We start from the raw sequence: 205 nt of genomic DNA on the forward strand, positions 1-205 counted from the left end.
GCAATCTTATTGGACAGAGTAGAATTGTTCCAGGCGCTTCCTGCAGCTGTAAAGCTTTACTGAAGCCCACTGCCTTCTGCAGAGACATTGCTGGGTTTGAAGTACTGATGTTGCAGTTAGCAGTCCAATGCTTGACCAGCTGCACCACCATATTTTGGGTGGGTATTTAATATAAACACCTGCACAAGATATGTGCAGGTAAGGT

Source organism: Chrysochloris asiatica, unplaced genomic scaffold (genome assembly GCF_000296735.1).
Source record: "Chrysochloris asiatica unplaced genomic scaffold, ChrAsi1.0 scaffold00272, whole genome shotgun sequence".
NCBI classification, from domain to species: Eukaryota; Metazoa; Chordata; class Mammalia; order Afrosoricida; family Chrysochloridae; genus Chrysochloris; species Chrysochloris asiatica.